Source organism: Anser anser (genome assembly GCF_964211835.1).
Source record: "Anser anser genome assembly, chromosome: 5".
Classification (NCBI taxonomy): Eukaryota; Metazoa; Chordata; class Aves; order Anseriformes; family Anatidae; genus Anser; species Anser anser.
Window position 1 is genome coordinate 48,824,079 of NC_139725.1, and position 23,922 is coordinate 48,848,000.

Sequence of the window (23,922 nt, forward strand, 5' to 3'; positions counted from 1 at the left end):
CATTATCTCCTTACAGTGAATTAATAAAACAATAGCTTGAACCAAGTAGGGTGCTATATCAATGACTGCTCCCGATACACTATTCTTTTTAAATAGCAGTGGGATGGTCCAGGTTACCGGCAGGCTTCAGAAAAGGGGCTGCAGCCTGCTGAGAAACGTGTACCATGAGTAAAATTAATGTCACATGTACCATGAGTTTTACATCCAGATACCCAGACACAGTTCCCTTGCTTCCCAGAACCTAGGCTTGGCCCCAAGGAACTCAGAATGCAATTTACCACAAAGTCCAAGAATGGATTATGGGATTGCCGATTGCTTTCCCTCTCTTTACTTTGTTGTTTCTCTCAGTTTGCCCTGTGAGGAGCTTTGATTTAGCTGCAGAAAGACAAGTGGTTACCTTGGGAAGTGTGTAGGTGGGGGAGGCTTTGTCCCCTTAGCAATGCCAAGCACTGCTGCAGGAGCCAGTGCTGACACCGAGCTACTGCAACCTCTGAGCACTGGGCATGAAAAACTCAACCTCACACCCTGATGGAGAGATAATTTGTGTCACTTCAACAGCCTCATCCTTCACCGCTCCCACTGCAGGGACTGAGACGAGCGTTTCCATGGTGCAGAGCAGCACTACGCATGCCTCAGTGAAATGGGAAACAAAACCCTCTTCTCGCTACTGGGTAAGTCCCACTACGTAGCTGTGGCTGATGATCCATTAGGATATCGCCTCAGATCTCACTAGCAATTTTTCAGACATTACTCCTAAGGTGCGTCTCTTTCTTTCTCTGCAGAACAGTTAGTAATACACGTTACTAACTGTAATATGTTTAATATGTAACTTGGTATAACTAAGTAATCTGTAATCAGTATAACTAGTTATACTGACAGGAAAAGTGGTAGTGATGGAGAGTCTAAAACGAATGAGAAATGTTTGTATCAGTGGAAGACTTTCCTATTAACAGATATGACAGGTCTCCCAAATTGACACAAGGACAATACGAGCTTCCTGGAAAGTAGTAAACACTTCATCATCACTTCTGTTTCCATAAGCTCTTAGCAACAGCTTCTACACTATTTCCAGAGGGAAATAAACAGCAAAAGCAAAAACAACCCAAAAAGCTATTGGAATCAATGCAACCTAGTCTTGATGTTTCAACAAGAAAGGAATTTAGAAACTAAAACGCAATAGTTTGATGAAGTGAGCACGAGTAAACATTTCTTCTTCATCATAGCAAACGAGCAGTAGTTTCCCATTGCTTACTATCAATGGCAAATGTGTTCTGCTCAGCCATACCTAGAGGTGGACAGAGGTCAGATACATACTCGTTGTTTCTGCATGAGCTTCTCAAAAAGCTCTCATAGGGTTGGAGACAGCCACACAACTCAGCATGATACTTGACATAATCATGTAGTATTTGATTCTGGAAACACATTTGTTGCTTAGATTCTACCCATGATTACTTTGAGAGCTCTACATAAAAGCCCAAATATTGCAGGACATGGCATTTCCATGGCTGTACAGAGGGTAAAGAGAAAAATATGTGTGTGCGTACAGATTGGGAAGTCACCTCCTCCACTGATCTGTAAGAGAACACAGAGAGAAAAAAGAAATCTGTTAGCAAGAAACCTTAAAGACAAGGTTGCTGTGCTTCTTCCCTACCAGTCTGTCTAAAAAAAGAATTCCTCAAGGAACAGAGCGGTGTGTCAGGCAGATTATGCCGTGAGGAGCCAGGCTGTAGATGGATGTGTTTTTTCTGGCCCTACTCTGTGTAATATTAGCTTACCAAGTGGTAAAATAATGTCTTGCCTGCATAACACCCATACCATCATCACTGCTGGTGAATCTGCCTCACTGGGAGATTTTTTTTTCTATTTTTTTTTTTGAGAACTGCCAGCAAAAATGCAGCTTTAACATATTGAAGCCTATCACTGTGTAGAGGAGAAATCATTTTAAATGAGGAAATTTTACTGTGAATCACACTCCTTGGGTAGGAGAGTCAAGCAAAGATTAAATAAAGGTTTGAGGCATTTTTCTCCACAGTGTTGCACCTGGCAAATTTCCAGAGAGAAATAATCCCCGAGATCTAGGAGACAGACTGAAAGCTTCTCAAAGACAAAATGAAAAGCTACTTTTGGCTCCATTAAAAAAATTATACCAATTTAGAAGAAATGCAGAATATAAATCTAGTTGGAACGAAGTTAGGGCCTCACTAAAAGCAAAATTTCTCTTGCAGATCTTGTGGCTTTGTATTTATATTACCATATTTGATATACAGCATAAATAGAAAATACAGTCTTTCATGCCAGACCTAAAAAAGATTTAAAGCTATTCCCTCATTGAGCAATGCATTTCCAGCACTCTCTATATACATACAGTATTTGCAGAATATTTTAAACACTGTCCATTAGACATACAGTTCCACAAAGCGTTCTGTTTCTCAGACAGACTAATACTTCAGCTGCATAGCAAAACCTTGTCGTTTAGCATTTCTAGTGGAAGGATCTCCTTTTTTTATCACAATGAGGTCAGAGATCAGTGACGGTGGCTATTTCTTCCCCACCTCTGTTATCTAAGATTTTGTTGTATGTGGTTAGTTTCATTTTTCATCCTCTGCTTTCAAAATTAACTCAGCCTTGGATGAAGATATATATCCTATTAGCACTATCCCTTTGGGGGATGCCTACAACAGCTGCAGCTGCCATTTCATTTCTCCTTAATACCCTTGTGTCCTAGAATACAAATAAAACAAATGTTGGTATCTTGTCCACTGCACACCCCGCATCATACTATTTTAAACACACTGTATAGCTACCAAAAATTCCCCTGATAAGACATTGTTAGTCACTTTCAAAGAAGCCATTAGAATATCAGTTTATGCCTCCGTAATCCATGCAGGAATAATGAAACTCCACGCTGAATACTGATAAATGATTCAAGATTTCATAAGCCTTCTTAACTCTGAACAGTGAAATACTAAAATCCTGCAGAAACCATGACAGCTGACAGGTGGAGTCATCAGAAAAATGTATGCAAATCCAGCAGCAAATGACTCTGCATAAAATAAAGGGGGTTACAGCTAATGACTTGTACTGGCGCACTGTCCCATGTTCTCAAAAGAAGGCATCTAACAATTATATTGATGACAGTTAAAACAGTAATGTGTTTAAATTCAGATATCTTTTGTCCTGCACTGGGCTCAAACTTGGGTGACAAGACTTAAAAAAAAAAAAAAAAAAGTTAACAGAGATCTCAGATCTTGCTTATACTTACATTTTGACATGTCAGCTTATGTATTTAAAATTCAGCTAAGGATAAAAACCCAGATTATCATCAGCTTTGAATTTCCATCTGCAAGATACTGTTGCTGACTAAAATAAGACTTTTGAGTAGCAAAAAGCTCAACACATTTTTGGATCTTTGTCTGATATTGTCTCACATATTTGTAACTTCCCTCCTCAAGTCATGGCACAATATGCCAAAGGAGGAGCAGATGATACCTAGTGTATTGGTAGGCACGTACTGGCACACTCGGTGAAGTAGTTTTGACTCGTGAATGGAGTTCATGATGCTAAATGTCCTTTCCTGCAAATGGGGATAGAGACCATGACCTAAGACTAGGATTCACAACCAAGCACCATCAAAGGAAGGGACGCGAGGAAGAATAGCGAAGCCTACTCATCCTGAACCATGGCCTGCCTAAGGCGGCACAAAACCTCTCATGTACATTCTCTGCTCTATGCAAGAACAGAAGGAAGTATGGATCCTGATAAAATTATCTTGGTCTGTGCGAAAAGCCTCACAGTTGAGGGTTTCACACGTTAAGAGTTCTCTGTTTCCTCTAACTTCTCCAAAGAACTTAAACTCACTATTACAGCCTTCAAAATGAATGAGGTTAATATTAGCAACGGAGGTATGGCCACAAAGGGTACTACATTCATTGAGCAACCTCTAGTGTCTGGTTATTTATGGACTCTCAAAGGGCATGGCTTCATAAATAGTGCCCCTAAAGATGGTCTGAAATCTGGCTTTCTGGCACGTCACAACTGTTTCTGTAACTGCCTTCATGATTTGCCTTTTGGTGTAGTTTATGCATGGTGTCTTGCCCTGCTTTCACTGGGGATTAAGCACCTGTCGTGTTATTACAGGAGATTTGTGCTCACATAGGTAGTTACTGAGGACTAGGTTTTCCACTCGAAGACCCTCTGCAGCTTGCCTCACGGTAACTTAATCATGCAGCCAAACCTCTGAAAGTTTTACTTAATCAATGGAAATTCATGGAGATTGGAATTGAAAACACGTCTGCCCTTTCAGGATGACACTCCCTGTTAGACAGACAATGAGACAGATTGAAAACTGGCTGAATCACCGAGCCCAGAGGGTGCTGATGGGAGTGTGGTGCAAAAGGAGACCAGCAACTAGTAGTTAGCTCTTTTTATTTTTTTATTTTTATTTTATTTTTTCCCTAAAGTGCAAATATTTATCCTCTGAAAAAACTAGGAGTAGGGGCAGTTGTTTGAAATCCCAGTTTTAAAGCTTCATCAAATATATTGTGCCTATTCCAAAGCACAGCACAGTGGCTTAAAAGGAAGAGACAAGCAGAGGTCTATTCAATTAGCATCCTCCAAAAAGGTAGTCATACTCGGATTATATGGGATTTCAGGATCAAAGTAAAACTGATCCAGAAACCCAGCCACTTTTAATTGCTTTGAAACTGTATTTTTAATTATAACACTCTTTATCCAAGTATTTCTGCATTTTCCTTGAGCCTGATTTTAAAATTATACAGGGTAATTTTAGCAGACAGGGATTATAAAGTCAACGTTTTGATTAACAGAAAGCCCATTCAAAACTGCAAAATAAGACTTCATTAACATTTCTTTCATCTATTCAGTAATTTGTACCATGCCAACAGGCAGCATCTGCAGTGTCACCAACAATTTCAAACACAGGTACCTCCCTGCTCACAACAATCTGGACAAATTACCTACAAAGGAGAGTGTGCTGTGACTTAAGATATCCAGATACTAAACAATTCCAGAGAACTGTTCTCCCTGAGATTCCATTGAAGGTCTTCTCAACACACACCCCCACACACCCACACACATATATATAAAATAAACTGTAATAAACACATTTTTTCAGGGGTTTATGGCTTGGGCAATTTTGTAGCCATCTTAAATTAATCTGCAAGAAGTGGTACCGGAGGTAGTGCTGGTTTCTTCAAGGACTACACCTGCTGATGAGGCAATAAGAGCTGTACACTTCCATAGGTCACTGTCAGCCCTTGGCCATGGCATTCACTTACGGCTGACCGGGAAGCAGAAGCTGGCACCAAGGGCATCAGAAGGCTGATGACTGAGAGGGGAAACCAGGAGAGGGTGCCATGCTCATTGCAGGTCCCTACAGAACATGGGAGAAAAACCAGAAGGGATTGGTTTTGCTACTTTTGCCCCTGTGCCATGAAGCAGCTGTGTAATCTCATGGTAGCTGGCATCTCTGACTTCTCCTCATTCATGTTCTTCAGAGTTCTTCCTCCACTGTATATTAGCAACTATTCATAAAATTCAGCTGACTCCTTCACACAAGAAAAGTAATACAAAGAAATGCCACACAGGAGGTGTGCAACCATATTAATGATAGTTTGAGGTCTTCCAGCTGCCTTAATCTCATTTGTGTCCTTTAGAATACAGTTTTCAAGGCAAAGATTATTGCAACTGAACAACACTTTCAGTTATTCTCCAGGATGCCTGTACACCCACAGTGAATTTGCTGGACTGTTTTGGCTAGATTTCCATGGCTAGAGTCACAGCACTGCCAGGAGGTTAATGCTGGTGATGATAGGAGAATTTCTTGCCATGGACCCAGACTGTATGAAGCACATTTTTAATCAAGCATCTTGATTCTCAGTTCCAGGAACTTGTTAATTATTTATGCAAAATGAAATGGTATCAGCCTGAAACACTGACACCAGCTTTCCCTAGAAGGCTGACCAGCACAGGGAGGAGGAAAAACAGAAAACGTGGAATCAATCCCTCTGAGGAGGACAGAACTGAATCTGAGTGTCCTGTGTCCTTAGAGAAAGTCCTTACCATACCGTTAGTACCTAAAGGTCTTCTGCCTCCAAGTTTTCCACTCTAGCTCACCCCCTTTTTCACTGTCACATACCAACAAAGTGTATCTTATTGCAGAGGCAATAGAAACCCTATGCAGGAATATGACTTTGATTTCCATGTGAAACTTCCTTTAAAAAATATCTTTGCCCTCATCACTGTTCTGTTTGTTTGACACAGGTCCATTTTCAAGGATTTCTTTGGTGATTAAGAAGTAAATAATCACTTCATCATTCATAATGTAATAAGCCTACAATTAAACCAAAAATGTTTCTTAAAGAGGAATTCTGCAGGAGGAATAAATAGAACATTTAAAAACAAAAAGAAAAAAAAAACCACTGTTATCTCCTTATAATCTCCTTATAACTTACAGAAGACACCTGACACCTGCCAGTAGAGTGCAGAGAAAAATGACTACTTTCAGTACATGCTTTTTTTTTTTTTTTTTTTTTAATTTAATAATGAAAGAGATGTACTGTTCCTTGGTTTTGCAGGGTTCCTCTGGGTGTCTTATTTACAGATCAATCTTACAGATATGACCTCCTGTCTTACACGACACAAATATATGGCATCATTTCTGCTCTGGTTGTGCTGATAGCATCCATAACCAACAAAATGATTTCCAAAGAGAACAGAAGGCAGAGAGCTTGCAATGAGAAACATGTAGAATCCACATATAAAAACAAGAAGCGGATGGGCAATGTGTGTGGCAAAATATGCTTGGGTCTCAAGCAAAGATGTATCATGTACTTGAGAAGTGACATATGGCACTTGCCTACAACCCTGGTTGGCTAAATGCCCAGTGCAATGTGTAATTGCTACACACCAGTGAAAAGCCCCTTCTGCACATTATAAACATATTCCCATCGACTCCTTAGTTATGAGATAGAAGATAGTGACAACGCAAAGTAATTTTAGAAAGGAATGAAGTCAGGCAGTACAATTACAAAGACACAGCAACGCTTTATGCAATGTCCAAGAAATGTTCAAATATTAACAGTTTCTTATCTTGTGCTGTCCATATAAATAGATATTATGAAATAAACAAAATTCCCTCCTATATATTGTGCAGAAATGTGTGACTGTTAAAATGTTTCTTACTGGATACAGGACTAGACCCCCTAAGCACCTACTACATTGGCAGGCCCATAGACCAGACCTCCTCAAATTTTGTGCAGTGTGAAAAGACGAAAATAGGTCAGTACAGCTAGTTAATTAATCTAAATCAGAGCTACTGCAGAAAAACAAAAACAAACAAAAAAAAAACAGACAAAAAACAACCAACCAAACTAAAAAAAACCCCACTGTTGCTCCCTGCTTCTTATTAATTTTTATTTCATTTTCAAAGTAATCTATTCAGATCTACTTATGTGGCTGCAGCCATCTGCCAGCCTTGAGCTGTGATCAAAGGACTTCTGTCCATATCATCCAAGCTAATTGTTGGCCAGGTACACTTGAACTCCATTTTAGGCTACACCCTCTTGTTTATGATATGCTCATTGTATATTCTTACATTTTGAAGAGTTCCTTCTGTGACTTCTTGGGACATTGCAGTATTTCAACAGCAGCAGGATGCATTCTCCCAGCTCTGCTTGTTTGCTGAAAAAAACCTTCCATCATCTCCTTACACCACCACTTCCTTACCTATAATTATGTTATTCAGTTCTTACTACCAAGTGCTAGAATTATAGAAACAGCTCATTTGAAATGTGCAGACTGTTTGCTTGTAAAACATTTGGCTCTGCCCTTACAGGAATAAAGCTGTTTTATGCTGTAAATAAGGAGTAGGTTGCAATGCCACATGGCTGCTCATTATCACTGCATGAAACTAACTGCAGAAAAAGCACATGGCCTATGAGTTCACTCCTAAGTGGATTGGGCTCAATTTCACTGACTCCTCCATTCCCACAGCTCAACATGTGTGATTGTGAGACACCCAGCAAGACAGCCTGAGGGGTAAGACAGATGTCTGCCACTTGACTACAGGAACCAATAGCAGGAAGATCACTTGATTTTCATCCATATTTCTTCATGAAATTGCCTTCATGAGCTGTATCCTCCGACTTCCATTATATATTCACTAACAGCCTTTGCTGCTTGTCTGCTGCTCCTGTTATATGTCTGGGTGTTGTCAGGGTCCATAAATCTGTCTGAGTGCTGCCAACTGTTACCCATATGAATTCCAAAACACAACATCGTTAGATTTAGATGTATCAGAATAAGAATCTCATCCTATTTCCAGAAACATCTACCTGATTTCTGCCATTGCTATCAAAGGGAACAGATCACGGAGAAGCCAGAAATCTTTCTGTAAACATGCATTTGAAGCCCTGGCTTTTGCTGGTGGTTGGTGTTTGTTCGTTTTCTCCAAAGGATGTCTCAGTTCCTTAGTTTTATGTTATTGTGGCTTTAAAACAAAAACAAAGCAATGATTACCGATTTGCATCTTTGATACACTGGGTAGGTATGGACCAAACTGAGTTCTCCCTGCTTTGTTGGGAAGCTGTTCCTTTCCTTAATCCCATTTTGCAAATAGAGAAACTAAGGGACAAAACTGACCAACTTTCTCATGTTTTGTTAAATTTGACAAGATTTGTTCATTCATTACATTCTTGAGACTTTAGCCCTTTGTTAAATCTTGTTTCATTTTTTTTTCAAAACCCTCAGAAATATTCTGGGTTTTAAATTCTTTCTTGAACTGAAATAATCTCACAAATGCAACAATGCCCCTACATATGATTAATCCCTTTCCAAAATGTCCATGAGCAGCAGGCATTAAACGAGACAATAAATAAAACTTTCCACTGATAGACCAAATTTAGTTGAAATCTTAAAGCACTTTACAAATATGGACACATGAAATGTTCCTATTTTAGAGATGGGGAAACTGAGGTACAAACAGATTTAAAAATGAGATGAGCAAGCAGCAATATGTGGAAAACAGTCCAAATTTCCTGATTTTCATCCCATTACTCATTCAGTACACTAAATCAGAACAGCCAGACTGAATTCTGATCTGGCTCTTAAATGCTTATGCATATGCAGAAGCATTTGAAATTTTAAGGGCCTTTTTAATAAATTTGAATAAACAAGTAGTGTATAAAAAGCTTCCCTTTATAATGATACAGCTAATGCTGCTCTCTATTACAGATCACATTTGAGAATTTCTATGAGTATTATGTCAGATGAACAAACAGTAAGAGGAACATTTTAAGTAGTGCACTCTATGCTGTGAAGCTTTTAAACCATGATTTACCTTTCTTCTTCACGGTCCCAAATCAATATTCCCAGTATTAAGAGATATTGGCAAATGTTTAATCATCTGCATGTATAAGACATTGAAGATTCAACACACACGTGCACACACATGCAAAACCCACAACTATGCCAGTTTCCAGATGAAGAATGATCAGTTCAGTGAAGACTCATACTAATACAAAAGCTGCATGTGCCTTCAATGCTTCCAAATACCCTAGCTCAATAAATATGTTAACCGGGTCTTTCACAATGCCATTTTATTTTTATTTTCCCACTGACTGTGGAGAACAGAACAAATGGTTCAGACAAGTGACTGCTGCTGACTCTGCCTTCACTTGCCAATGAAAGACCCAGCTGTCTGAGCTTTGTGCAAGGACTGCGAGAAACATGGATGCCTGCTTCCTTGTGTGATGGGCTCGTTGGTCCCAGTTTGTATCAGACTGATGAATACTTGCATGTTAACTGCTTTCATTAATTCTGTGAACATCTGGGGAAACAACATAATATACAAGACAATACTGAGAGATATGAATCACAGACACTACGAATGTCCATAGCATGACTTGGGGTAGAGGAGACAGTGACAGCCCTACTACAGAAAGTGAGCCAGACATCTGGAGTACAAATTTAGCTGCATGAACAGTGCAAGCCGTCTTGGTAAGAGTGAAAGGACCTAAAAAATCCGCACGCCTCTTTCATCTAAAACTCTGCATGGAACAGAATTATGATATTCTATTTTAAATGTCTGTCATCTGAATTCAGCCTTTTCTCCACTGTCCATTATGAAAAAAAAAATTACTTTCCTGCTAGCTCTGAGTAATTTTTGACATTGCCAAAGCTCTGGGTTGAAACTGTTATTTCTTGCAGAAAGTCAGAAGGAAGAAAAGCTGTAGCTGATCCACAAACAGCACATGATCCTGTGTTTAAGCTGCATTTTCTTTAAAGTTTAGTGCAATTTCTAGCTGTGTCTGTGTACAAAATTGTACTAGATTTACACAAATTAAAACAAATAAAAAAGAAGTACTTTATTTTAACAGAGATTGTAGGATCTTAGATTATATATGTATATAAAAATAGCATGATTGTTTGTGTATAAGCATCACTGAAAATTAGTAAAGAAAATTCTGCCAAGTCAGGTGATATCATTTTCTCTGTGTCCTTGTAATTGTAGGACTATGACTGAGTAGGAGATATCTTCTGACTACTTATTTTTTACACTTAGAGCTGAATTCCATCAAAATAAAGAATCTAAACTGAAAAGCCATTGCTGAACATCAGTTCCAGATGCCCACGCAATTTTGGGGTGCTCAAGACCAGGACTCAGGTATTGGGAATACGGATTCACCAGAGACTCAACGTGCCCAGCAAGAGCTGAGTTAGCAGGGTCTAGCATCACGTGCATGGCTTTCTAACTTCAGAGAAGCAGGAAAGTCTCATCAGAAAATTTCCGGGCAGCAAAATCAGCTCTTATCTATCAACTTGTCAGCTAGCTAGCAGGCATGGATGGCCTCCCAAATGACCAGCCAAAGATCAGGAGAGGCAATAACTCCAGCTGTTTCCTGGCTGTCAGCAACAGCCCATTGTGTCTCACCAAAGGATGTCCTTGGTCATTAAAAGCTCAGACTTTCACAGATGGCATAAATTAAGGGAAAAGTTAGTATAAATTAAAGACTGCTAGAGTGAAAAGTACGTGGAGGAGCCAGCTGGGCTGTGGGTGTCACCATGTGGATGAACCCAGAGTGAGAACCTGACGTGAGCCATTCATTTATTTTATGCAGAAATGCAAGCTAAGACTGGTCTCAGCCCTGAAGGACAAGCTGTTTTTTGTTTTGTTTTGTCCTACACGGAGGTCTGTTTGCATATAAGACATGAAAGATCATTCCCAAAGTAGCTTTAAATTGACCTTTCTGGTAAAAAAAAAAAAAAAAAAAAAAAAAAACAGGTTGTGTTTCATATTTTATTACTCGATGTGGGCCTGTGAGTGGGCCTGGCTTGGGGCCCAGGGCAGGGCAGGGCTGGGCTGTGGGGAGATGGAGCCCAGCCCTAATGCGGCCTCACTGGGGAAGGGGCTGATGGCCCCATGGTGACTTGGGAGCCTGGGCAGGGTGAAGGAGGCCGCAGGTTGGTGGTTTGGGGCCTGTAAGGGCTGACAGCATCCTCAGGGCCCGGACGAGAACTGCTCGTCCATGTCTGTCTGTTGCTAAAACCAGCAGTTCGGTTTGGGGAGCAGGAAACACGGGGCAGTTTGTGTTTAACCGAGGACTTCAGGAGCCTGAATCTGGGTCATTGAGAGCTTCATCCAAACAGCTCCTGTATTTGGCAAGCATGCAGTTTAAGTTGAGATTGTAACGATGATGAAAGCAACTGAGTGGGGGTGTCAAAAAGTTCACCAAAATATCCAAAATGAGATTTAAGGAGACTACTACTAAATATGTAGTTATTATGTAACGTCTATCATACACATTGCTTCCTTCCTCATGGCGAGGAGATTTCCACCCCACCATTACCCTTGTCCAAGGCCAGGATAAACCTAGTGTTCCGTAGCTAGTGGATAATTTAAAATTACTTGGCTTTAAAATTTAGTGAACCACCTACTTTTTCACCACAACAATTGTTTCCCACATATTGCTTATTTATAAAATATGTATCTAATCCTGACTCTTCACTTCCTATTTAATCTAGTAAATAGATCCTCTGTTCTGCACAGGCAGCCCTGTCACCGTGCCTTAAGTCTGGGGACGTGCAGAAACCTTTGTACAGTAATTATGGAAAGTTAGTGGGGTAGAAGGAAATGTTATCAGCCATTATCTCTTGCTCCAGAGGATGTGAGGAGAATATAAATAAATCCAGACACCGCAAACGCTTTGCTGCAAGCTAGGCGATTAAAGTATTTCAGATTCCTACAAGTCTATTTAAAGCAACTTAAATCTTTTTGATGGCCAGTAGTTCACTACATTCTAGCTGCTTGCACAGGCTATGCCTCCCTAACAGGCTGCACAAAGTCTGCAGGAAAATAGCTTCAGCTCCTGAGGAATATTAATACAGATAAGACCTTAGGTTAAAGATATGTCCTCAGAAAATGTTGTAGGCTACTTCTGTTTATTTTAGAGATACATAAGACCCCCTATGAGGCTTAATACTGTTTCTTAGGCTCATATACTTAAACCTATATTGGCATTGGTATGAATTCCCCATTCAGAGCCGCAGCAGGTCAGAAACTGTATTTACAACAGCCTGTAGAGGCGGGGAGCAACTTAACACTCTCTTTCCCAGTCAGGAAGTACTGCATGGCATTTGCTGGCAATACTGAAAGTACCAGCTTTCCCTAAGCTTGATGGGCCAGTACATTGTGCAGGCTATTTGGAAGGCTGTGCAGTGCTTTCACTGCAAATATATTGATATTCCATGTATTTGACTTCAGCGATGTTGCAAATATATTGATAGTGTTTGAGAGCTTTACATTCCCAAAGGATTCTGGAGCACTGTATAAATTCAGATGTAGCTTCACCTATCTAGCAAGTTATTCCCAGAAAGACGGAAGGCAACAGCCAGTTTAATAGCCTGCTCTGGGCGATTTGCTCACAACTGCCCCTATTTGCTTAGAGATAGCTAACAGGAACCCAGGCCTAGTCCACTTAAAGCCTGCTAAAGGAGAGTTGGAAAAGCCAGGTAAACACTTGTTATTTTGATATGGATACTGCAAGCTCTTAATATTGATTTACAAAAAGGAAAAAAAAATATTTGATTCTTTTTTCAAATATGTAAGTTAAGCATGAAGGACAGAATATCATGGAGTAACATTTGCCCACAACTAATAAAAATGAGGTATTAGATATTATTTCCACCTTGAACATATCAAAATGACAAGTACTATCTGTCCCCACTGGGGGAGGTTTTTTCAGCACTCCCTTCATAGGAAGGAATGTTTGGTCTTTAACAATGGAAACAGACATTAGACTTTTTTTTTTCCCAGCTACTTGTTTTAAAACAGGGCAAGCAAGTCCTCATCTTTCAGTTCTTCAGATTTATTTCCTTGATATTTTTGATTTAAAAAAAAAAAAGCTTAGCAGAAAAAAAAATTTACAAATTTCTAAGCTGTAGACAAGTGTTTTTTGTTTGTTTGTTTTTCTTGCCTTTGCTTTTGTGTCAAAAAGAACTTAAGGAAAGAAACCTTTCCATATTACTATTTCATGTCTCTTTAAATGCTCTGCCAAAGTTATTGCAGCTTGTGCTGCAAAGAGAACCTAAGGAACAAATTTTTGTACTGCACTCATCATTTTCCTCCCTTTCAACTAACATTCTTATCAGCTTCTGTTATACATTAAAAAGAAACAAAAACTTGAAGACGTGCTCTGTGGTGAAAAATCTCTCAGTGCCTTCCAACATGATCAAAGCACATCAGCTAATAACAGCTACAAAATAAAAAATCAGCTCTAGACATTCTGAAGTGAGGGAGAAACAACTGAGTCAGACAACGCTAAGAAGAGGTCCAGTTCTTTTCAAGTAACAAAATACATTTTTTTCTTTTCTCTGCCTGGGAAATTTAAGGACGAAATGTCTAAGGGGAGATAGGGTAGGTAAACAAATCATGAAGGTTATTTTGGAGGTCAGTAACTATTTCTTGTTACCTTATTTAGCACAGGTGGAAAGGGAAACTGTCACCAAGCTGTGTAGCAGCAGCAGCAAAATTAAAACTCATTGTGCGTACCTTTTTAAGTGGAAGCAGACTTTGAAATTTCAGAGCTACGTAGTACGTTTCACTCACAAAATTAATGGTTAATAGTTTGTGGTTTCATTGCATACAAATTGCACAGCATGGGGGACTTTATCCTGAGGAGCTACAGCTGTGATGAGAAATACAGATTTATGGAGACCTAATGGGCTCCAGTAAGGTAGAGACGGAACCCACATTGCTCACGTTTCCTACAGCTGATTTTCAACGGCCAGTGGACACTGATACTCCAATGTTTTTATTAGAATTATTATTAGGTGGCATATTCTGCCCATTGCATTTAATCTAACCATACCCAAGACCCTTGTGTTCACTTTGCCAACCTAGTGAAATCAGAGTACCATCACAAACAGCTGAAAGTGCTGAGCCACTGGGGAGGGGAGGCTGTTTGGAGCTTGGCAAGAGCATTTCAGTATCAGCACAAGGCAGTTCTTGACAGAGGCATGCTAACAATTTGACAGCATTTCACTAAACAGTATTAGCTGCCATAGCTAAACCCTCCTCAAAAATGAACAAGCATAACTACAAGCAAAGTCAGCAACCTACAAAAGCAAAAATTGCTCAAGAGCGGTGAGATCTTCTATTACTGAAACCAAGGCTGAGCATTACTGACAGATCCAGATGACTCTGACCACCTTCAGTCTAAGTTCTAGACAATGAGCTAAGACAAAGCTTAGGCACAATGATTGTTTCCACTAATGTACTATTTTCAAAGTTCACGTCAACATCCTTTTTCTTTCCCTTGGTGCCTTACTTTTTATTCCCAAACTTCTTGCAGATGAACCCTCAATTTGGCTTTGCTTCCACAATGTGTAACCCTGGCAAGCAGACAGAATGTTTCAGCATGCAGCCTTAGCATTTGTCTTAGCCCTTTACAGTATAATAACCTTTATATCTTCTGCACAAGGCAAATATTTTAACACATGTTAGGGTTGGAGGGCAGTGTGAGAAAAAAGAAACCATTAGAGGTAGCTCAGAAAAGCAAATATTCCAGTTAGAGGAATGTGAGAGAATTCAGACTTCTTGCTGTATTTATTTTTTAACTTGATCTTTCAAGCTTTTTCTGATTAGCTGCAAGAATTATTTCAATTGAGATGCCAGCTGTTTTAAGAAACTCATCTGTGTCCCACCTAGCCTAAACTACAAAACAGTCTGATATTCTCAGCTGCTTTGAGCTGTGAGCTAAGTCACAGCTGGTTTGAAATTCAGGGCTAAGACACACCAGACCATGTGCTGTGTCGAATGTCAGCCTGCCTCAAGTGCATTTGCAAAGCACAAGGCAAAGCTGAGTGTCTGAATAAAAAAATGCCTTCAGAAGCGACAACATCTATCATAACATGAGTCCTAGGATGCCTTCTAATTGCAAGAAGTTTGCTATGTACTGACCTCCCCAACAAGCTGGCTGAGAAGGTGTCTTCCCTTCTAATTTTGTGTTTTCAGAGGTACAAGCCACAGTGTATAAACCTGTCTGAGAATTAGCAGAGTTGGACTTCGTTAACACTTGCTGCTTCCATCTTAGCTGGACAAGAATTTTCACTTGTTAAGGAAGGTTCATTCTAACAAATGCTAACAACACAATATTTTCCTTGTGAGGTGTGTTGCACAGTTTGGAAGTATTTATTTTTTTAATCAAACAACTGACTCCACGAAAAAATACCCTTTGCTTTGTATCAGTCATACCTTGCTGCCCTGACTGATGACAGTCTGGGCTATCTGCATAATCCAATATACTCAGTCTGACTTGATGACTCTCCATACAGCTATAACCTTAATTGTGTCTGATACTCTATACTTCCAATTACATCAGAAGAGCTCAGCCTTTGGCTCATGGGCTGAGTTCAGCCCGTAAGGAAAACTAACCCAACTGAGCCTGCACGGTGTGGTCTGCTCACTACTGCCCCGGGTCCTTGACACCATCCCGCCCAGGACAAGTGCACGTATGTATCTGTTTCCTTCTGTCACCTCCAGAACTGCAGCAGTGTCAGCAGAGCGAGCTATGGCATTCACCTCTGAGCCACAGGGGCTGCTCTTCCAGGAGGGCTGGATCCAGCTGTATCACATCATTCGATTAGAAGAGCTGAACACTGTGACTCAGTGTCTGCTGTGAAATCTAAGGAGACTTAAGGGCTGTTGACGACAGCATAACTTTGCCAGAACAGGAGAATGAAGACAGCCTGGCAAACACTGCTGGTTTGCTAATGATGCTTATCTGCTCTAGCAATCACAGAGAATTGGAAGTGGCAGAGGAGAGAGAAGAAAATCCTCAGGGAAATCAGTGTGAAATAAACTTCTGGAGTTGCTCAGAGAGTAGGAAGACTGTGAAAGACCCCTATTACAATTAAAAGCCCTCTCAAATAAAAGACATCTAAAATTAGAGGTGATTGTTGCAGTTTTTGTTGTTCTTTAAAGGGCTGCCTTTAGAGCTGTGCATCTCAAGCACTATATCTACTAGCAAAGTGGTTTGAATTTAAATGAGTTTTCACAAAGATGTGCAAAACATGAAGCTTTTCTAAGTCTTTGAAAGATGCAATTATTAATCAGAGTGTCTATGGGGATGGAGGTGGTCTGCAGGAGGAGGGATGTCCTTAAGATACCTGGGGAGTCAGCTCTGCTCTTGGGGCTGGGGGCAGCTGGACTGTGGGCTCCCATGCACCTAGTGGGGCTAAGCTTTCCTGCTTCCAGCAAAGCGTTTTTCACTATTTTGACAGTTCTCATTCTCATCATCTCATACGTTCCTACTTGGACTTTCTTCACCTGAGAAAATTTACCACTTCGCTAGAAACAAAAAAAAAAACAAAAAAACAAAAACAACAGTTGTCCAGGAAAAAGGTATGCAGTACTCTAACACTGACCTGGCAGATTATCAGAGATAACTAGGGCATATAGAGGTTTTTACAGTTCTGCCATCTGGTACCACAGCCCTAGTGGTCTGCATTGCCCATGGAAATGGCCTTAGGGCAGAATGCTTGTTCCTTGATACAGATCTTCCACATGCACTTTTATCCTGCAGAAGGCAAGAAGGGCTTTCTTTGCCAGACCTCTACTGCCAGTAAGTCTGTAAAAGCACTGCCGTAATGGAGTATTATCTGGTGTTCTTGCCATGTTAGATACAGCCAGACCAGTTTTATTTCCTCTTTCTTTTCTCCTGTTCCTGTGGGTGTTGTCCATTTTTGAAATACTATTATTAAAATAGTTTGCTGAAAAAAGTTACATGGAATTGTATTTTAGTCTTATATGCAGTCTGTCAAAATCAACGTTCTTCTGAAATGGGATTGATTTGTTATGCTTTATTTATTTTTTAATGGAATAAAACTGGAAAAAAGTTCAGGCTGTTGAAACATCCTTTTGACATTTTTGGAGTAGAATACTGTGGTGTTGTATTTTGAAACAATAGCAGGTTATCCCTCTGCAGAAGAAAGATAAGTATTGCAAATGATCAATATCAAGAACATCAAGAGCTTGCTAATGACCTAAAAATCAAAAATGAAGAGTTTAAAAATGGAAACATGGACACTGACTGAACATAAGTTAAAGCGGTTTACAGATAACATCAGAAAATCTGAGACATAAAAACAGCTGCAACCAGCAAAGGACATAAAAGACAGTAAGAAAAGCTTTCAGAAATACATTTGGGATAAAAGAGAGTATTGCTCTGGTCTTAAGCAGGAACGATGAAAAATGGTATAAAGAATATAAAAGAGCAGAATGTTCACTGCCTAAGCCTTCATTTAAAAAAGAGTAGCTGTGACCAGATTCTTAACAAATTTAAGTGCTTTGGAGCAGTGCTAGAATTAGGAGAGCGCAGATAGTAAATACTTGGATGAGATATGCGTGGCAGGGGAGCCTGCTGAAATTCACCTTAGAAGATTTAGGAGTAATTGAAACAAGCTGAACTACTTTAAGACACAAAGAGAAGTGACGAGGACAACTATAGTGCTGTGCTACAGAAAGGGAAAAGGAGGAGCTGGAAAATTGTAGGCTGTTCAGCTCAAGTTTAATACCTGTAACAAAATGTGAAACAATCTGCGGCTAGGAATCCAGAGACTTAAAGATGATAAGAAACAGCCAGGTTGTATTTATCAAAATAAAGAGTGTTAAACCAGGCTAGTTTCTTTCCAAGTGAGTAACTTGGCGTTTCAGAATAGCTCAGCTTTTTGGGTGGAGGAAGGTAGGAGAAGTGGATGTTCAGTTTATTGAGGCTGTTGCAGTATCAGACAATCTCCACAAGCAGACTCAGGGAACGCAGCCTCAGCTATGTCACCATAAAATAAGCCTGTCAGCTGTGGAAAAGACGTGCTCAAAGAATAGTCAATAGTTTTCTCATTCCTGTTTGAAATTGTGCCAACCTCTGAAATACCCAAATCCTTCACAGCGTGGAGTTCCTATTCTCAGTGCCCCTGTAATTAAAAGGGGCGATTTCTGGTCAGCAGAGAGAGTTCTGGTCACCTTACGGCAAGGGAAGTGTGCCAGCCCATACCTGCACTTACTGTCACATCACACGATGAACTGATGGAGACTGAGGCAGATGGTTAGTCTGGAAGCACTAAAACATCTCCGCAGGGAGCAGCCACCTAGCCAGCTCTCTGCCCGTGCACCATGACTGGCAGTGTCGGGACAGGGGCAAGTAGCCACAGGGTCTGTCACGACTGATTTCCAGCAGCCCTAACACTTTGGTTGTCTGTGACTGTCAGAGTGATGAGGTGTTTTCATCTCCAGCCAAAGTATTCCTAGGAAATGATGGTTAGTGTTGCACCGCAGCACTGTGACATCTGCCTATGCTCCAGTTTCTCTTCCCTGGCACACTTTGCCCCAAAGATCCTCTGACTTTGGCAGACAGAAAATGAGTGTCTCTCAGAGGGCACCTCAACAAGCCCCTTGTTCAGCGTCTCAGTAGGAAGCAAGGAGACAAATACTGGTCTCACGTTCTTAAGGTAAAGCAGACAAATTCAATTTGGTTGTACTACCCCTCGATGAAATTCTTGGTAACACTTAGTCCCAGATGGGAAAGGCACATGCCCACGTAAATTCATCCAGCTGGTCTTTACTGTTTATAATTTAAAACATCTATGGCTTTATCAGAATATTAATTGACTCACAATATAGGTCAATACTAATTCACAGTGACCAAACTGATACTTTCAGGTCAATAACTGTGAGTCATAAAATCTGATATATATGAAATTCTAATAAAATAGATAATGCAGGAAGAATGAATGGATTTTTTCAATACAAAAATGCACTATTTTGCACATGTACATTTTTTTACAAGGAGTATCAGTAAATTACTTACTACTATATTCCTAAGTTACTGATCTTGAGCAACTGTGATACATTAACCGAGCAATTAAATGAGGAATTGAGGCATACATCCAGTTCCCTATAATAACTTCAGCTGACGGGCTGCCATAGTTAATTGGATCATACTGGATTGGATCACATGGGTCTAAACCTTGCATTATGTCTGGATGTAGTCCACTATATTTTTTTTTACAACTTTCCTAAAGCTTTCTTGGTTTCTTTATTAATAGATAATATTGTCCCTCACTAACAGAAGCAGGTAAGACTGTTTCTTTTCTTGTCCTTAAAAACAGGAGACCAAGTAATAGTTTCTATTCTTACCATGAAGTAAAATAAATGTTTAATAATAAATATTCTGTGACTAAAATGCTTCTGTTTCTATCAGCTTTTCTTTGGGTCATTTTATTTCAATAACAAGGTCAGGGACAACTACTAGACCATGCAAGACTAATCTCTCCCTCAGGAAGGTGTTAAATTATAACTTACCTTATCTGATTTAAGTTCAAGTAGAAAGTGATCTACAGTTTCAGCTTCTGGGCTCCTGTGGCCTTTGAGGTGCACAGAAATGAGATTATTAGCAAAAGTCACCTAGGGCTTTTCTACAGGGGATGCTCAAAAAAGGGGCAGGATTTCATCCAAAGGCAAATGATACAAAGGCAGAATGCCTGTAACTAACAAGCAATTAAGACAGGGGTGTAATGACAGGTCATTGTCCTGTGCCAAAAAGCAGGAGTCATGACATCTTTGGCTTCTTAGGTTCCTGCTCTCAGCTTGATGAGGGTGGAGAGCAGGGAAGGGAGAAGTCTTCATCACCCGGCCAAACTACCGCTCATACTTGGTACCCCTGAACCGATGGCAAGGCATCTTACCAAATTTGCTCAGCCAGCCCACATCAAAGCTTTACCACCTACATTAGCAAAATAACTTTACATAAAATAACAAATTTTTTTTCTGTAGTGCTCGGAGGAAAGAAGAGTAATGACAGGAGTCTAAAACTGCTGTGCCAGGTTACCATCCAGCCAAAACCATTCCTAGCAAGAAAGGAACTGTGGTAGAAGAGACCGTAGCTCAGCAGAGATCAGAAAGCAGTCAAAAGATCAAGGAGAAAGGGAACAAGAAGCCTCTGTTTTTGTCCACTGCCAGAATTTTGAGGAAATCTCCTCCTGTGTCTCCTGCCCCAACCATTGGTAGCAGCGATAGAAATGCTAACGTAAAGTGAGTTTGTGTGTGTTTGTACTACAGGATAGGTTGATAAAGGGGATGAGTAGCTGCTTTCCTGCTGTGCTGTGTACTTAATGAATGTCAAGGTGGTAAAGAGATGCAGCCCCTGAAGCACTACGCAGTTTGCTATCACTGGGAGCACTGCTGAGACCTCATTAGGGATGACTTGTGGCTCAGAAATTTGCTAGTGTGAATGTGTGCCTAATCTCCGGATCCAACAAACTCATCAGTAGTTCCTTCATAGCACTCATTTTTCTTTGTCCTTAGCTGCCTATATTCAGATGAATTCATATTTTCATCAGCTTTTGGACAAGAGGACTCTGGTCTACTCTACAATATTGATGGTCCTGACATTTGCCAGTTTCTGTGGAGCAAGCTAAGCTAGAATTTGAGTTTGAAATATAGGCTATTAGGAATTTAATTATAATAACCTCAAGGACAGTGTTTTGAATAGCTCGCCTGAACTAATTAGTCAACTGGCTTTTTAATGTTTAATTGTTAATAATTTTATTTTCACAGATAATAATTTAGAGAGCAGCTAACAATCAGTGTAATTACATCCTTCGCTCATTTTTCAATAGCTAAGCTTTATAAAGATAATAGCTCTGGTCATCCTTTGCATTAGCTGGCACACTGCATTGTTATTGTGCTTTAGAAGCCTCCAGAAAAAGCAAAACCTTGTTTGGGCAAACATCTCCTAGTGTCTGTAAGGTTTTCTTTGCCCTGTTTTCTCACCACCACTCTCTGCTATCACAAAACTCTTTGGTGCTAACTCCAACACATCAAAAACTCGTACTTCTTTCAGGACAAAAACTGCTAACTAGCATTAGAAAACACCCTGTTAGGATATATAATAAAATTGGCTGAACTTCACATTGTAGGATCAGAAAATGGAGGCAGTGAAAGGCTTTGAGGGATTGTTCCCTTGTTTGTTTTGGACACACCCCAAAATTAGACAAAGTGGAGAGGCAGTAGCAAGTGAAGTAGGAATAGCTGCAACCGCAAAGGTAATGAACATATTAAGAACCATAACGTAATCTGAATTTCCTCAGAAGCCATCAGTTTAAATGATCAAATAACTTCTGTTATATGTTGTTAGGAATCCAAAAATTTTAGAAGTTGCCTGCATCTTTGGCAAAACAACCTCAGAAATTTAAGGCATGTGAAAATCAAAGAGGAGCACTCTGGCTACAGCAGAACTCAGTAACTTTCCACTCCGGTGCTCCAGGCTACAAAATGGTGACTTTTAACTTACCCTTAAAAGTCAGGCGTGTGCAGGTGTAACTGCTGGTCTTAGCCTTGCACTTCACTAACATTCAGTGTCCGCACAGTTCCTTCTACCCATGCGCTTTTTACAAAGGGACGGATGAACTCCAACACTGGCAGCCAAATACCAAAGTCCTCACTTAGCATCCAGCCCACACTTCCTTGGGATGAATCAGTGGGAGTTTTGAGGCAGGTGTGAGTAAAATATTAAGGATGCTGCCACAGGGCACTGAGTATAAGTGAATTGACGTTGCTCTCATTGTAATGAAATACACTCAAGCAAGAGGCACAGCTGAATGAAGAAAGTCTTAAAGTCTAACAGCCCAGTCCCCCTGGACTTTAATTTTACCTACTTGGTTACATGATTTTATTTCAATTGCACCAAGTAACTGATTCTGATGTCATTTTTGACTTAAACAAACGTCACAAATTTTATGAGGCAAAACAATATAGATGTCACCATCGTCTTATTTTAGGATTTTATTTTCAACTTAAACTCTGGAGGCCTTGGTGGGCAATCAGAAGTTTGATGATTGTTGATAGCAGGAGAAATAAACTTGGTTCAGGAGGATTTATTAAAAAAAAACAGCCTTGGTAAATCATTTAGCACAGCACTGAGGATTAAGCAAATGACACAGACTGAGCCCACATCACCTACAATTCTGATATTTATAGTGGTCTCTGTATTGCCCAGACCTGCATTACATCTTCACCCAGTTTCTCTTTCTTAGCCAAAAGGAAATTAAGCCCCCGAGGAAGCAGAAATGCTGGAATAGTGGAATAAAAATGTCTTGTGGGGGGAAAACAAAAAAAAATCACAGGAAAGTTATCTATTTTTAGGGGGGCATTAAAAAAAAAAATTGAACTTGTCTGTGAGCGTGCATTGAAAAAGCATATCTCAGGGCTTTTGTGATGGGATAAAGGAACAAAGAGATATAAATTGAAGACCGGCTTTTAAAAAGCAGATTAGAACAGTCAGAGCTAAATGCAAATGAAGGGGCGAAGCAGCATGAAGCCAAAAGAGCAAGGATGTCTGGAAAGCCCAGGGGAGGATGGAGGAATGGATAAAAGACATACTGGATCAGAGGCTTGAGCTGTTACTGCAGCATCACCGAGGGCTGGGTGAGATCCGGGCTCCTGTCAGCGGTGGTTTAGGAGTATCAGGTTTGCCTAACCAGTCTGACATTTCCTCAGATGTGTTTATCAGCTCTGTTTGAGGGCAGCTAGCCCCTGGCACTTTGCAGCTCTGAGGGGAGGAGCAAGAATTGATTCTTCATGATTGATGGTGCTGTGCTTGAACGCAGCCCCTAATTCCTCTGCACAGCAGGTTCCCCTTATCCCCCAAGCACAGCTGGACCACAGGCTGCCTGCACTGGGTGTGCTCTAACAGCCCCCGTCTGTGGTGGACACCTACAATACTTTACTCGTCTGTTTTTTCATCAGCCAGCTGGAGGAGAACTCAGCAGATAGGCTGCCCTGCTGAGCAAACTATGCAGAACGGGGCAGGGATGTGAAAATCACAGCGAAGACAAGGCAGTAAAGAAACCTGATCATAACGTCCAGCTTTATCTGCACCGTTTCTATCAGATTCAGGCTTGGTCCTGTGTTGGTATTTCTGCTCGGGCCTTGGAATGTAGACTATTTGTGTTGGCACTTTAATTATAATAACCTCACAGGCAATGTTTTGAAAAGCTTCACTGAACTAATTGGCTGACTGACATTTATAAGCTAAACAAGCAGCCGTGGTGTTGCAGCACACCACAGTTAGTGCCTTCTCTCAGGCTGCATCTCTGTTGCTGTGCTTGCTCAGGACTCAAGCTCTCTCCTGACAGTCTCCTTCATTATCCATAGCCTCCTTTACCACCCACATTTTGGGTGTCTCCCTAGCTCAAATCTAGAGCAAGCAATCTGCTTCACCAAGTGGGAACACAAGCCCAGAAGGACCAGCTCAGGCTCACATGCTGCTTGACGGACTTGGTGAGCTCAGGCTCCCAGAACCCAGCCTGAAGGCATGGTCAGAGGCAGAGCACAAGTGGCTCAGTATG

The 23,922-nt window shown here is 40.5% G+C and overlaps 1 long non-coding RNA gene across 2 annotated transcripts; it reads right to left on the reverse strand.

The window, feature by feature from the left end:
* Positions 1 to 659: 659 nt before the first annotated feature.
* Positions 660 to 23,492, reverse strand: LOC310900775. 2 transcript variants are annotated; one of them, XR_014585381.1, is made up of 3 exons: positions 22,955 to 23,492; positions 19,877 to 19,938; positions 660 to 1,572 (listed from the first exon to the last, which is right to left on the reverse strand). It is a non-coding gene; the product is annotated as an uncharacterized lncRNA (long non-coding RNA). The 2 variants fall into 2 exon arrangements; XR_014585382.1 differs by lacking the exon at positions 22,955 to 23,492 and adding an exon at positions 21,867 to 22,433.
* Between the last annotated feature and the right edge of the window lie 430 nt (positions 23,493 to 23,922).